The sequence below is a fragment of the Macaca thibetana genome, chromosome 16 (genome assembly GCF_024542745.1).
Source record: "Macaca thibetana thibetana isolate TM-01 chromosome 16, ASM2454274v1, whole genome shotgun sequence".
NCBI lineage: Eukaryota > Metazoa > Chordata > Mammalia > Primates > Cercopithecidae > Macaca > Macaca thibetana.
In genome coordinates, this window is record NC_065593.1 from 52,287,991 (window position 1) to 52,302,855 (window position 14,865).

The window sequence follows — 14,865 nt, forward strand, 5'->3', positions numbered from 1 at the left end:
TAAATACCCTTTTGTATTCTACTTTTTCCATTTAATATTAGTCATAAGCATCTTTATAGGTTGTCATGTAATACTCAAATGGATTTTTTTTTTTTTAATTTGAGATGAAGTCTTGCTCTGTTGCCCAGGCTGGAGTGCAGTGGCGTGATCTCGGCTCACTGCAAACTCCGCCTCCTGGGTTCAAGCGATTCTCCTGCCTCAGCCTCCCTGAGTAGCTAGGATTACAGGCACCCGCCATCATGCCCAGCTAATTTTTGTATTTTTAGTAGAGACATGGTTTCGTCATGTTGGCCAGGCTGGTTTCGACCTCCTGACCTCAGGTAATCCACCCGCCTAAGCCTCTCAAAGTGCTGGGATTACAGGCATGAGCCACTGCTCCTGGTTAATGGATGGTTTTTAAAGGATAAGAGGTACTCTATCAAGTCGATAGTAAACAAATCATTCCCTGTTGGGCAATTGGGTTGGTTCCAATTTGCTATCAAGTGGAAGAATGACTCAATTGGATCTTGGCTTTGGACAATGGCTTTTACATGGCCAACTCACCGGCTCAGAGCTAAAAGGGACTCAGGGAGTCATCTGGGTTCATCCTTACGGTTTCTGTGGCCATGAGTAAGCATCTGAACCCATTTCTTCATCTGGAAAATGATAATGTATTTAAATCACTCAAAAGATTTTTAGGCCTTGGTAGATTTCTCTGACACTGAAAGTCCATCCACAGCCTATCTGTTATGCATCAAAGGAACTACTTGAAGACACTGGGGTCCTGGCCAGGCAGGGTGACTCATGCCTGTAATCCCAACACTTTGGGAGGCTGGGGCAGGAGGATCGCTTGAGGCCAGGAGTTCAAGGTCAGCCTGAGCAACAGAGTGAGATTCTGTCTCTACAAAAAATTTTTAAAATTAGCCGACCATGGTGGCACATACTTATAGTTCTAGCTACTTGGGAAGCTTGAGGTAGGAGGATCAAGTGACGAGCTCAGGAATTCGAGGCTGCAGTGAGCTATTATTGTACCACCGCACCCCAGCCTGGGTGACAGAGTGAGGCCTTGTCTCAAAAAAAAAAAAAAAAAAAAAAAAAAAAAAGACATAAGACTTTGAGGTCCACGGGCTCTCCCCATATTCTGGCCTAGAAAAGTGTCCCCATCACCCTCTTGCCTTCCTTGGACAGATGGCAAAAGAGTGTCTGGGGCAGATGAACTCTGGAGGCTCAAGAGGAAACATTCGGGGCTGCCTGCAGCAGTGCCGAGGCTGCAGTTTAATTTTCTTTTTTTTTTTTTTTTTTTTTTTTTTTTTGAGACGGAGTCTTGCTTTGTCACCCAGGCTAGAGTGCAGTGGCCGGATCTCAGCTCACTGCAAGCTCCGCCTCCCAGGTTCACGCCATTCTCCTGGCTCAGCCTCCCGCGTAGCTGGGACTACAGGCGCCCGCCACCTCGCCCGGCTAGTTTTTTGTATGTTTTAGTAGAGACGGCGTTTCACCATGTTAGCCAGGATGGTCTCGATCTCCTGACCTCGTGATCCGCCCATCTCAGCCTCCCAAAGTGCTGGGATTACAGGCTTGAGCCACCGCGCCCGGCCTGCAGTTTAATTTTCTTTGACATCAGTGGTAGAATTTGTCCACTAGGGGCCGGGCATGGTGGCTCACACCTGTAATCCCAGCACTTTGGGAGGCTGACGTGGGTGGATCACCTGAGCTCAGGAGTTTGAGACCAGCCTGGCCAACATGATGAAACCCTGTCTCTACTAACAATACAAAAAAATTAGCCGGGCATGGTGGTGGGCGCCTGTAATCCCAGCTACTTGGGAGGCTGAGGCAGGAGAATTGCTTGAACCCAGGAGGCAGAGGATGCAGTGAGCCAAGATTGCACCATTGTACACCAGCCTGGGCAACAAGAATGAAATTCCATCTCAAAAAAAAAAAAAAGCTGGGGAGACAGCAGGTCCCAGACAGACAGACATGGCCCACTGACTGGCTTGGCCCAGGGGAGAGGCTGCTGGAACAAGAAAACCTCCCTGATGGTTCTTGGAAGTGGGAGCTGGCCCCAGGCCCTCTATTTGCCGCTTATCTCCCTCGCAGTGGCTGCTGATTTTTCACTCAGACTATCTGGCCCCAGCTACAGAGACCTCATAGCTACAGAGACCTCATCATATGAAGGGAAAGAGGTTGTAGCATTCTCAGTAGGGCCCAGGTCTCAAACACCTCCCTACTGCATGTCTCATATGCTTTTTTTTTTTTTTTTTTTTTTTTTTTTTTAAGACAGAGTCTTGCTCTGTTCCCTAGGCTGGAGTGCAGTGCCACAATCTCAGCTCACTGCAACCTCTGCTTCCCAGGCTTAAGAGATTCTCGAGCCTCAGCCTCCCAAGTGGCTGGGACTACAGGCATACACCACCATCCCCAGTTAATTTTTGTACTTTTAGTAGAGACGGAGTTTTGCCATGTTGCCCAGGCTGGTCTCAAACTCCTGAGCTCAGGCATTCCATCTGCCTTGGTCTCCCAAAGTGCTAGGAATACAGGCATGAGCCACAGTGCCCGGCCCCTTATGCCTCTTAACTTTACATCTCTGGGTCAGAATATGATGGGGAACTTTCCCTTTCTTGAGGACCTCCAAGGAATGTGATGTCTGTCACTCCCAATTCTCCTCTTGAGAAGGAAAAGCCAGTATAGGACAGACTACTCTGGGCCAGATGATTTCCATCTTTGCTTCACTTAATCCTCATAACAACCTTGAAAGACAGATGTTAATTATACCCATTTCACAGATGCAGAAACTATAATTCAGAGAGATTAGGAAACATGCCCACAGTCACCTGGCTGGTAAAAGGTGGGGCTGGGAATGAATTCAGATCTTTGCAGAATTATACCTCATGGCCCTCCCTGGGCCATGGCTCTTTTTCACTGCCTGGAAGGCCTGTTTGAAGAATTAAACAAGGTATCAGACTGGTCTGAATACTGTAAGAAAAATAAAAAAGGAATGAAACAAGGTGATGCTTGAGAAATCTTTGGCACCGGATCCATATTAAGTGACCCTCTCAGAGCAAAGTCAACACTCAAACGACAAGGGGAGAAATATGCACAGCTGCTTTTCACAAAGGTGCTCGACCTTGACTGTGCATTGAAATCACCTGGGAAGCTTGTAAAACTCAACATACCCGGACTGCGCCTCAGCCTAATATGATCAGAGCCTCTGGGGGCAAAGCGCAGACATGACTGGTTTTTACATTTCCCCAGGTGATTCTACTCTATAGCCAAGATTGGGAGAACTCTGGAGACGGTAGTTCAGTTTCAAGCCTCCCAGGAGGAAGCTTACTGGAGAGTCTAAGATATAAAGAATGTGTCCATCAGAAGGTGCAGAAAGGGGCTGGGCACAGTGGCTCACACCTATAATTCCAGCACTTTGGGAGGCTGAGGCAGGCAGATCACTTGAATCCAGGAGTTCGAGACCAGCCTGGCAACATAGCAAAACCCTGTCTCTACAAAAATACAAAAAAAAAAAAAAATTAGCCAGGATGGTGACATGCACCTGTGGTCCCAGTTACTAGGAAAGCTGAGGTGGGAGGATCATTTGAGCCAGGGAGGCAGAGGCTGCAGTTAGCCAAGATCATGCCACTGCACTCCAGCCTGGGTGACAGAGTGAGAAGACCCTGTCTCCCTCAGAAAGGGAGCATCACAGAGCCTGCCCTGATAGTGACAATCAGCCACATCTGGAGCAGAGGACCCGGCCAGGGCCAGTACACCTCCCATCCTAGAGGCACTTTAGCCATGCACATGGAGGCACCAGGCCCTATTGAAGCTATCTTGTGACCAACTGCTGGTTCTGATGCCCAGCTCGACAGGCCAGCTTCCCACCACATCATGGTGATGGGAAGAAAATGGACACATCACTTACATCTCTTTTTGTAAATGAACTAATTGACATTCTAATAAGAATTACTTTTGCTTTGACAGTTACAGTAAATCAACAGATTGACCTTCAGGTGTAATTTTGGTAAATACAGACCTCCCTGAAAGACAATTCCTGTTGGTCAGCTGAGGAATCTGGTTTCTGATTCAGGCTTATCCCTTGGACTGGGGTGAATTCACCAAGAAACCATCTTGAGGTATCCTGGGAGATGTCAACCAGCCTCTTCTGATGCAACCAGCCTAGCCACGGACTTTATGTTTAACTTTCAGAGCAGAGACTCCATGTCAGCAAATTCCTCACCTCCTTCCCTCCTCTCATATAGTTTTGGCTTTTTGTTTTGTTTTGTTTTGTTTTGTTTTTTTGAGACAGAGTCTCGCTCTATCGCCCAGGCTGGAGTGCTGTGGTCGGATCTCAGCTCACTGCAGCCTCGACCTCCCAGGCCCAAGCAATCCTCCTGCCTCAGCCTCCTGAGTCGCTGGGATTACAAGTGTGCACCACCATACCCAGCTAATTTTTAAATATTTTGTGTCGACAGAGTCTCCTTATGTTGCCCAGGCTGGTCTTGAACCTTGAGCTCAATGGATCTTCCTGCCTTGGCCTCCCAAAGCACTGGGATTATAGGTGTGAGTCACTGTGGCTGGCCCCCTCTATAGTTTTTCCCTGGCCAATATCCCTCTGCAGAGCTTCTCACTCTCTGCAGGGAATATTAGGTCATTCACATACCTGGGTTCAGGCCCTACACTGCAGTCATCCTGATGCTTACACTCCAGACACCCCAGACGTGCGTCCTCCTTTGAACAACCCATTCCCACCCACTAAGCCTCTGCCCATGTGTTCTGACTCCTCCCTCCCTTCCTTCCTCTGCTTCCTTCCTCTTTCCTCTTCCTTCTTCATCTAGTGACAGCTTACTCACCCTCTAAAACCCAGCTCGAATCCCACTCTCTACCTTTCCCTGAATATTATTTACTTTGTTCTTTCTGCTCCCGTAGTACTTTGGACAGAACTCTGCCACGGAGGTTCGCACACTGAACTCTAGTTCCCTGACCCCGTGTGTCCTCCCCTCACTCCCCTCACTGCCCTCACTGAACCTGGCTTTGGTGGCCTGGTGCCCCGCTTGGTGTCGTGTCCATGTGTGGATGCTTAAATACATCTTTGAAATTTGAATAAACAGTAAACATTATTATATATGAGTCGTTTTTTCCCTTTAAAAGCCACATCATATCCATTTTCTCATTGGACTACTTCAGAGGAGAAGATCTAAGGACATCCAAAGATCCTAAGTGAAAAATCACAGGACACAGGGCTAAAGGGCAGCAGTGGCGCGCTGAGCCCAGGCGTTTGCTTTCCAGATGAGACCTGCACTGCCTGGACCAGCAACGCAGCAGAGGTAGCAGGAAGGGGGAGATGGAGCCAAAGGGTTTCTGGGCAGGTGGTTGCTGGCAGATCTATAAATCCATTCCCCACAATGGGCTGTCACTGAAACAGCCCGGGAGTAGCCCAGAGCCTGGAGGTAGACCTGAGAGGGCAGGATGTGGGAAGATTAGAAGCACAGGCTAGGCCAGGCACAGTGGATCATACCCGTAATCCCAGCACTTTGGGAGGCCGAGGCGGGTGGATCACCTGAGGTCAGGAGGCCAAGACCAGCCTGGACAACATGGTGAAACCCCACCTCTGCTAAAAACACACACAAAAAATTAACCGGGCGTGGTGGCCCATGCCTGTAATCCCAGCTACTCGGGAGGCTGAGACAGCAGAATCGCTTGAACCCGCGAGGCGGAGGTTGCAGTGAGCCAAGGTCGCGCCATTGCACTCCAGCCTAGGCAACAAGAGCAAAATGCCATCTCAAAAAAAAAAAGGGATCATCCTGGCTAACATGGTGAAACCCTGTCTCTACTAAAAATACAAAAAATGAGCTGGGCGTGGTGGCGGGCGCCTTTAGTCCCAGCTACTCGGGATGCTGAGGCAGGAGAATGGCTTGAACCTGGGAGGCAGAGTTTGCAGTGAGCTGAGATTGCACCACTGCACTCCAGCCTGGGCGACGAGCAAGACTCCGTCTCAAAAAAAAAAAAAAAAATCATGGACTAGAAATTGGACCACTAAATAATATAGAATTTGACATGTTGGTGGAGAGGGGTGTTTTGGGGGCTGCAAATCAATAATGTTCTCCTCAATCTGCGTAAGCAGAGGCAATGCGGTATAGTGGTTTACAGTGTGGCTTCTGGAACTAGGTTCCTGGGGTTTGGATCCAGCACATGTGACACATGTGACCTTGAACAAGTTATTTAACTTCTCTAGACTTCACTTTCCTCACTTGTAAAAGGGGAACAGTAATAAAATCTACCTCAGGATTTTTATGAAAATTAAATTAGTAAATCCATGTAATTTTTCAGAACGAGTCCCTGGCTTATAGTAAATGCTCAGTGAATGTGAGCTATTATTTAATATTTTATTAAGTAGCATCTACAAGGTGTTTCTGTGACTGTGTAAGGAAATCACAGTGGCTCACATCTGTAATCGTCATACTTTGGGAGGCCGATGCAGGAGGATCCCTTGAGCCCAGGAGTTCAAGATCAGCCTGGACACTACAGCGAGACCCTGTTTCTACCAAAAAAAATGTTGTTAAGTTAGCCAGGTGTGGTAGCAAGCACTTGTAGTCCTAGCTACTTGGGAGGCTGAGGCAGGATGATCTCTTGAGCCCAGGAATTCAGGGCTGCAGTGAGGTATGACAGATTGCACCACTGCACTCTGGCCTGGGCAGCAGAGCAAAACACTGTCTCCAAAAAAAAAAAAAAAAAAATAGAAGGATCCAGGCATGGTGGCTCATGCCTGTAATCCCAGCACTTTGGGAGGCCGAGACAGGCTGATCACGAGGTCAGGAGATCAAGACCTTCCTGGCTAACACGGTGAAACCCCGTCTCTACCTAAAAATACAAAAAAATTAGCTGGGCATGGTGGCGGGCACCAGTAGTCCCAGCTACTCGGGAGGCTGAGGTGGGAGAATGGTGTGAACCCGGGAGGCAGAGCTTGCAGTGAGCCGAGATCGTGCCACTGCACTCCAGCCTGGGCGACAGAGCGAGACTCTATCTCAAAAAAAAAAAAAAAAAAAAAAAAAAGGAAAGAAAAAGGAAACCACCCGAAAACATAGTGGCTTAAAACAGCAAACCAATACCTTGCTCACAATTCTGTAGGTCAGCAATCTGGCCCAGGCTCTGTTGGGCAGTTCTGCCAGATTCTCCTGGGATCGCTTCATGGATCACCCATGTGGACTGGGGCTGGGTGGTCTAAGACCTCACTCTCAGCTCTGGTGACTGGGGGTGGCTGGCAGGCCCCATGTTGTAGTAACCTGTCTCCAGGAGGCTGCCCGGACTTCTCCCCTTTGTGAGTTGGGGTTCTAATCATAGCCCAAAGAGGGTAAGCCCTAGCAAGTAAATGCTTTTCAAGCTTTTAGTTAGATCACATTTGCTTTTTGATGTTTGTTTGTTTTTCTGAGACAGTCTCACTCTGTCACCCAGGCTGGAGTACAGTGGTGCGATCTCAGCCCACAGCAATCTCCACCTCCCAGGTTCAAGCAATTCTCCTCCCTCAGCCTCTTAAGTAGCTGGGACTGCAGGTCCCCGCCACTGTGCCTGACTAATTTTCATATTTTTAGTAGAGACGGGGTTTCACCACGTTGGCCAGGCTGGTCTCGAACTCCTGACCTCAAGTGATCCACCCACCTCAGCCTCCCAAAGTGCTGGGATTATGGGTGTGGGCCACTACACCTGGCCTACTTATATCACATTTGTTAATGTCCCATTAGCCAAGGCAAGTCACAAGATCAAGCCCAGATTCAAAGGATGAAGACATAAACTTTATATCTTCATGGGAAGAGAGGCAAAGTCACAATGCAGGCCGGGTGCGGTGGCTCAAGCCTGTAATCCCAGCACTTTGGGAGGCTGAGACGGGTGGATCACGAGGTCAGAAGATCGAGACCATCCTGGCTAACATGGTGAAACCCCATGTTAATTCTCTACTAAAAATTACAAAAAACTAGCCGGGCAAGGTGGTGGGCGCCTGTAGTCCCAGCTACTCGGGAGGCTGAGGCAGGAGAATGGCGTAAACCCGGGAGGCGGAGCTTGCAGTGAGCTGAGATCCGGCCACTGCACTCCAGCCTGGGCGACAGAGCGAGACTCCGTCTCAAAAAAAAAAAAAAAAAAAGTCACAATGCAAAAGAGCACACGTCAGGGAGGGGAGCATTTTCACAGCCGTGTGAACAATCTGCTATACTGGGCACCAGACATGTAAGCAGAGCTCAGTTCTGGAGGCTGGAAGGAATGCTTTCTTGGCGCTCAGGGCTCAGGATAGCAGGTTAAGATGCAAGCAAAACCATTATAATGCAAGGTCTGAATGCAGTAAGTGCCCCAACATAGGAGTTCAAATCAGACAGATCTTTTGCAGCTAATGAGGGGTGGAGGTCAATGGGTTGAGAAGGCTTTATTTGCTTGACCTTGAGGTGTAGTTAGAATCTGTTCATACAGAGATGGGGAAAATGATATTCCAGGTAGAGGAAAAAGCAAAGTTGGAAAAACCAAGGCATGTTTGGGAAATCCAAACTTATCTAATATATCTGGTGTGTGGCCATCAAGGGGGACTGCAGGGCATAAAACTAGAAAGATAAGCTGGTGTCCAATGTGGGTGAGCTTGTGTTTGAACTTCATTCTGTAGGCAATGGGGAGCCACTGAATAGTTCTCAGGTGACAAGTGAGAAGAACCGTATTGTAAGAAGACTCCTTGGCCTGTATTCTATAGGATGGCTTGGGGTGGGAAGCAAGAAGAGGAGAGGTGATCACAGGTAATGAAGGGACTAGGGGACGTCTAGGCAATGGGGTTGGCCAGGGGCAGCACGAGTACAAAGTATCTGGACAGATCCTGATGAGTGACTGCAAATGGGGCATGAAGAGCTGTCAAGGTTGGTTCTGAAGTTGCCAGGCTCACTGCCCAGAGGATGACAGAGAGGAGGAGATTCACTTACAAAGCAGGGGAGTCTGAGCAAGAACAGGTGTGAAAGGAACCTAAGGATGTGGGGACTGTATGGGATATCTGGGTGGTGTCCAACCAAGATCCAACATCATGCTAAGGAAGGAGGAAGAAGAGAAAGGAGAGGAGACTTTGTCAGAGCAACACTGAACACAGGGTTTCAAGGTGGTTGACAGTCAAGTATCAGACATGGCCAAATGATTAAGGAAGAAGAAAGATGAGTAGAGGCCAACCAGCTGACTTGACAATAAGGAGGTCACAGGTGACTTCCTAGGAGAGCACAGGAGGCTGAAGTCTCCAGGCTTTCTTTTTTTTTTTTTTTTTTTTTTTTTTTTTTTTTTTTTTTTTTTTGAGACAGAGTCTTGCTCTGTCGCCCAGGCTGGAGTGCAGTGGCACGATCTCGTCTCACTGCAAGCTCTGCCTCCCGGGTTCACGCCATTCTCCTGCCTCCGCCTCCCAAGTAGCTGCGACTATAGGCACCCACCACCACACCCGGCTAATATTTTTATATTTTTAGTAGAGACGAGGTTTCACCATGTTAGCCAGATGGTCTCAATCTCCTGACCTCGTGATCTGCCCGCCTCGGCCTCCCGAAGTGCCCAGGTTTTATCTATCTATCTATCTATCTATCTATCATCATTTATTTATTTATTTGAGACAGAGTCTCTCTCTGTCCCCACGCTAGAGTGCAGTGGTGTGATCTCAGCTCACTGCAACCTCCACCTCCTGGGTTCAAGGTATTATCCTGCCTCAGCCTCCCGAGTAGCTGGGACTACAGGTTCATGCCACCACTCCCAGCTAATTTTTGTATTTTTAGTAGAGACGGGATTTCACCATGTTGGCCAGGATGGTCCCCATCTCCTGACCTCATGATCCCCCCTCCTCAGCCTCCCCCTAAACTGCTAGGATTAGAGGCGCTAGCCACCACGCCTGGCCCCCAGGCTTTATTTTTGTTTGTTTGTCTCACTCTGTCACTCAGGCTGGAGTGCAGTGGTGGGATCTCAGCTCATTGCAACCTCCGCCTCCTGCCTCACGTGGTGCTCCCGCCTCAGCCTCTCAAGTAGCCGGGACTACAGGCACATACCACTACACCCAGGTAATTTTTGTGGGTGTTTTTTTGTGGGTTTAATTTTTGTGGGTTTATTTATTTATTTTTTTGTAGAGATGGGGTTTTGCCATGTAACCCAGGCTGGTCCAAGCTTTATTTTTCATATTTATTTTTAATTTAATTTTTTCTGTATGGAATGCTTCACGAATTTCCATGTCATCATTGTGTAGGGCCCACGCTAATCTTCCCTGTACCATTGCAATTTTAGTATATGTGCTGCTGCAGCGATCACTGAAGTCCCCAGGCATTGAGGAGGGAGCAACAAGCATCCTGCTCTCTGGGATTCAAGGTTGGAGAGAACCCCTGGACTTACATGACCCTGGTGCTAGCCTCTCTCTCCACTTCACAACCACTGGAGTGAATGAAATGTTAAAAATAAACACTGCTGTTCCTTTCCACCCTAAAGAAGAGAGGCACGCTAGACTCTCCCTGCTGCTCTCCCTGTCTCTCTGGCCTGCTGGCTAAAGATCAGGCACTGCCAGGCAGACAGGCGCTGGCGGGACAGGCGGCTGTTTACTTGCTAGTAGAGCACTGCTGTGTTTTCACAGCTCAGAATAGCTCTATAGCCACCCCCAGGCCTGGGGACCTAGGAGCCTCACTGTTTATTTTCATGACAATTCTGGGCCTCACTTCTTCCCTTCTCTGAGTCAAGGTCCTTATTTGAGAACTCTCAGAGGGGGTAAGGTGTGGGTTAAAGGGTCCAAGACTACTAATTTCCTAATTATCTTTCCCAGCTGGCTCTGCAAGAGGGAAGAACTAATAACTGACTGTACAACACTGGCATTTTGGTTGGGATGGAATTTCCTCTGCTTTTAAAGAAAGAGTTGATTAAAGGACTGCATGGCCAGAGCCAGGGGCAAGAAAACGTGGGAATGAAAGCGGGTAGAAGGGATGACTCCAATCTGGACTGCGACAGGTTCTGTGTGGGGAGCTTTCATAGAGAATTGTGGGGGCTTCTCTGACTCATGGTGCCCCTCAGGTCAGGCTGGGTTCTGGCTGCCCTGGTGTTTAGAAGGTATTCAGGAGTAGGGGGAAGACTACCTTCACGGAATACTCTTTTGAACTCTGAATCTTTTTAATAATGTGAGTGTGTATTACTTTTGAAAATATTTTAGGCTCACTCCTATAATCCCAGAACTTTGGGGGGCCGAGGCGGGTAGATCACCTGAGGTCGGGAGTTCGAGACCAGCCTGGCCAATATGGTGAAACCCCATCCTTACTAAAAAAAAAAAAAGCAAAAATTAGTCGGGCCATGGTGGCATGTGCCTGTAGTCCCAGCTCTCGAGTGGCTGAGGCACAAGAATCGCTTGAACCCAGAAGGAGGAGGTTCCAGTGAGCCAAGATTGTGCCCCTGCACTCCAGCCTGGGCAACAGAGTGAGACCCTATCTCAAAAAACAAAAAAGAAAAAGGCCAGGCATGGTGACTCACACCTGTAATCCCAGCACTTTGGGAGGCCAAGGTGGATGGATCATCTGAGCTCAGGAGTTCGAGAACAAGCCAGGCAACGTGGTGAAACCCCATCTCTACTAAAAATGCAAAAAGTTAGCCGGGCATGGTGGCATGTGCCTGTAATCCTAACTACTCGGGAGGCTGAAGCAGGAGAGTTGCTTGAACCCAGGAGTCGGAAGTTGCAGCAAGCGGAGATCGCACCATGGCACTCAAGCCTGGGCAATAGAGTGAGACCCTCTCTCAAAAAAAAAAAAATAATAATTTTTAAAATAGACCACGTTTATCTTTTTCTTCTGACAATCATTAATCATTTACTTCTGTTAGATAATTCAAAGCCAGGCACCACTTCATTGGAGTTATGTTCAAAGGACTGCCACTGCTTAGAATATCAAAGCTGAAAGGAGGGTGAGGGTCCCTGGGTCTCATTTTACAGTTGACAAAAGCAAAACCCAGAGACTCCAGTGACTTGGCCAAGGTTGCACAGCTCTTTAATTTTATTTATTTTATTTTTAAAACCCAGTGATGCCCATGGCGGGGTTACGGTTTCCTGGGCTGCCTGCTGGAGGCTTGGGAGTGTTTCTGAGAGTCTCCCAAGGAGAAGGAAGAAGCACCTTCTGCCCCCTGCCCACCTCCTACCCACCAACCCCCACCTCTCTCCCGTCCACAACCAGGCTGAGCAACAGCTGGGCAATTGATGACTTGGTTTCTTTCCCTCCTTCTTTAGTCGGTCTCAGTTCTTCCAAAGAATCCTTGAATTGAAGCAAGGAGGGACAGCGGTTTGGGCTTAGCTCAAGTCACACTTTCCTTCTCTCCTCAAATAGCCCTTCTTTGCCTCTGGCATACAGACCAGGACCAAGGGGAGCCTTTTACAAATAGTCCTGACCACACTTTTGCAGGTTTGCTTCCCTTGCCTCTGCCTCTGTAGTGCGCCATCAACAAAGTTTAACTCCTGGCAGGAAGGATGAAATTTGACAGCAAGAATGTTTCTTAACTTCTTTCCCTTGCCTCTGCCTCTATAGTGCGCCATCAACAAAGTTTAACTCCTGGCAGGATGGATGAAATTTGACAGCAAAAATGTTTTCTAACTGCAAAGGTGGTTTGGCACTGCAAAGGGTTGATGAAGAATGGGAGAAGAGGTTGGGCGTGGTGGCTCAAGCCTGTAATCCCAGCACTTTGGGAGGCTGAGGCAGGTGGATCACTTGAGGTCAGAAGTTTGAGACCAGCCTGGCCAACATGGTGAAACCCCGTCTTTACTAAAAACCCAAAAAATCAGCCGGGCGTGATGACATGCGCCTGTAATTTCAGTTACTTGGGAGGCTGAGGCAGGAGAATTTCTTGAGCCTGGGAGGCGGAGGTTGCATTGAGCTGAGATCACGCCACTGCACTCCAGCCTGGGCAACAGAGCAAGACTCTGTCTCAAAAACAAACAAACAAACAACAACAACAAAACAGAAAAGTCTGCCATCTGTTTGTGAGGGAACTAGTTAAATGTTTGTGGAAACAGGTTACTTCCTGGAGGGAACAACAGCTTCTTTTGGGGAAGGGGGCTAAGGAAGAGGGAGGTGAAGAAGAGGAAGGGCAGTTCGTGCTTCCCATGAAGGTTCTGGTGACTCATTTGATCTTGGAAGAAGGCAGGCCATGGGATGGCAGGAGGAAGGTGTCTAGTGGGGAGTTCTGAACTGTTTACAATGCAGCAAACGCCTTCAGGTTTTCTTCTGTGGACAAAATGTGCAACCCATCCTGAGACACGCTCCATGCTTCCCCTACCTGGTCAACAGATGCACAGTTCAAGGTCCTGAAGCTGAACTTTCTCACTGTGCCAGAGAGAAGCCAGCCCTTTGCACTGGCGAACAATGATTAACCCACCTCTCCCTCCAGCTGTTTTTCTCAACATGTTTTTCTAAAACATAAACTGGGTCACTCACTTAGAAGGTGACAGCAGTTGATCTGGCCAGTTTCCCATGTCTACTGTGAAACACTTCCTCCATTGATCACTTGGTAGGGGAAAAAAAAAAGCATACAAAAGAAAAGTAATTAAAAACAAAAATAAAACTGTACATTTTGCAGTTTGGGCTGTAGCCCTGCTGCTCGGACAAAACTGTGAACCGGAGCTAGGTTTTGAATCCCATCTACAGTAATGCAGACAACACCCATTCTAGGCCAGGGGCTCATGCCTATAATCCCAACACTTTGGGAGGCTGACACAGGAGCACACTTGAGCCTAGGAGTTACAGACCAGCCTAGGCAACAAAGCCAGACCCTGTTTCTACAAAAAATACAAAAAATTCCCCGGGCGTGGTGGCACGGGCCTATAGTCCCAGGTACTGGGGAAACTGAGCTCGGAGGATCACTTGAGACCCAGGAGGTTCGCAAGTGGCTGCAGTGAGCATTGATGGGACGACTGCATTCCAGCCTGGGCAACAGAGTGAGACCCTGTCTCAAAAAAAAAAAAAAAAAAAAGACCCATCGTAGGATGATAACTGAGTAAAGAAAAGGTGGCTCCTCTCTCAACACAATCCAGAGCCCCCACCTAGAATAGAAGATTCGGCTTCAGGTAAAATCAGACTTTCTTTTTGGTAGTAAATGCAATTTTTGGATGAGGTGTGTGGTAAGTTACAGCTCCTCTTCCCTCTTTGCTTTCTCGTCTGCAAATAAAGTTGTTCGAGTGAATGAGTCAACCTTGCCCTGGGAGAAGCTGCCAGGGCCCTGGGCCCAGCTGCACTTATTTATCAGCCGACCAGACTGTACTTCCTGGCATCCTTCCTTCATGTTCTTCTCAAGATCCAAAGCCTCTGGATTTCTAGCTGTCGGGAAAACGCCTAAGGAGCGGCTTGCTTGGGTTCCTACCAAAGAGGAGTCCGAATGACTTTCCATCCTCATTCCTTCCCCAACTTGGCTGGCCATGTCCCTAGAGGGTATTAACGAACCTTCTTTACTGAGGACAAAATAATAGGGAATTCACTGATATTTCTACAAAGGAAATCAAAATATGTCACCCCAAACTATGACTCCCAATATAATAAGTACTTTTTTTGTTCGTTTGTTTGAGACAGGGTCTTGCTCTGTTGCCCAGCAGGAGTGCAGTGGCATGATCACGACTCACTGTACCTCCCAGGTTCAAGTGATCCACCCACCTCAGCCTCCCGAGTACCGGGATTACAGGTGCCCACCACCTCGCTGGGCTAATTTTTTTTTGGGGGGGGGGGACAGAGTCTCGTTCTGTTGCCCAGGCTAGGGTGCAGTGATATGATCTCAGCTCACTGCAACTTCCACCTATTCAAGCGATTCTCCTGCCTCAGCCTCTTGAGTAGCTGGGATTACAGGCATGTGCCACCACGCCCGGCTAATTTTTGTATTTTTAGTAGAGATGGAGTTTCACCATGTTGGTCAGGC

General features: G+C 48.3%; 1 protein-coding gene and 1 non-coding gene across 2 annotated transcripts in view; both read right to left on the reverse strand.

Annotated features, from left to right (window-relative positions):
- BECN1 (beclin 1) overlaps positions 1-14,865 on the reverse strand; it is an 84,868-nt gene that overhangs the window by 69,704 nt on the left and 299 nt on the right. The window lies entirely within an intron of this gene.
- Positions 10,148-10,254, reverse strand: LOC126939997 (U6 spliceosomal RNA). The gene has a single exon (XR_007720530.1). It is a non-coding gene; the product is annotated as a U6 spliceosomal RNA (small nuclear RNA).